Genomic DNA, 1,403 nt, shown 5'->3' with positions numbered 1-1,403 from the left:
ATTAAAAAGAATAAATAATTCTAATAAAATAATAAGATATAATAAGCTTTTAAATAGCTTAAATTAGCTATTATAAGTAAACTTATTTTAATTATATTTAATCCTAATTAATAAGTTAAACTTAAAACTAATACTTTTAACTTTACCTTAAGAGGATAAATAAAATAATAAGATAATAATAATATATTATATCTTATTACTTTTTATTCTTATAAGATATATAAAATAAAATTTAATTATTTTATTTATAATAAGAAATTCTTAGTTATTATTAATTATTTTAAGGAGTTTAAATACTACCTTAAAGGAAATAAGTACTTAGTAAAAGTATTTATTAATTATAAGAATATAACTTACTTTATAATAATATAAGAGCTAAACTCCCCTGTTTATATTAATAATACACTGATATTTAGCTAATCTATTAAATCTATTATATACTATATCCCATAACCTATTTAACCCTCTTTATGCCGCCGATGCTAATATTATAACTTTAGGTCTTTGACTTTAGGCAACTAAACTTATATAAAACTTAATATATTTTCTTCCTACTAAACCCTGTAATTACCCCTCTTCCATCCTAGATATCGCAGCACGCCGTCCCCCTCGTCTTAGTCGCGCTGTAGTTTAAGACTATAATTAGCCTAGTCTGTATATTACAGGTCGCCGATCTCTTTTAACAAAAGCAATACCTTTATTACCTACTTCCTAATATTATAAAGCTACTTATTATATAAGCTGCTATAAAGTTTCTCTAGGAACTTATTCTACCTCCTTTATAAATGCCCTCTATTTAATACTTATCTAAGAGTCTTAAGGCTTTATATCTTAGTATTAAGGAAGGCCTTATTAATCTAAGGGATATAAAGATATAGCTATATAAGCTAGAGGACCTTATAGCCAAAGAGGGCTAGCCTAATATAGCTAATATTATCTTTAACTATCTAGGCTATTATAATTTTAGTAGTTATTATATAAAGCTTATTATAATTACTTTACTTAGTACTTAAAAAAGCTCTTTTAATTATTTAGATTATATTATAGTCTTTTATTAGGTAGGGTTTATTAGGCCTAAGTAGTTATAGGCTTCTTTAGATAATAGGTATTATAATAAGGCAGCTATAATACTATTAGTAGTTATAATTAGAAGGTATAAGAAGTTGGATTAGATTACTTACTAAGGCGTAGTAGATAACTTAAGTGCGGTATCTGCAGGGGTCGGTGAAAGACCTTTAAAGTAGGTTATAAGAAGAAGATTAAGGCTAACTAAAAAGCAAGTAAGGCTCTCTAGCTAGGTTATATGCAGCTAGGTTTAGGCTATAATTAAGGCAGCTAATTATAATAATATTAACCTAATAAAGCTTTACCTACTAAGGGGTAATAAATATTTAAATTATATT

The sequence above is a fragment of the Fusarium odoratissimum genome (assembly GCF_000260195.1).
Source record: "Fusarium odoratissimum NRRL 54006 unplaced genomic scaffold supercont1.50, whole genome shotgun sequence".
Lineage (NCBI taxonomy): Eukaryota > Fungi > Ascomycota > Sordariomycetes > Hypocreales > Nectriaceae > Fusarium > Fusarium odoratissimum.
This window is presented reverse-complemented; position numbering follows the sequence as displayed.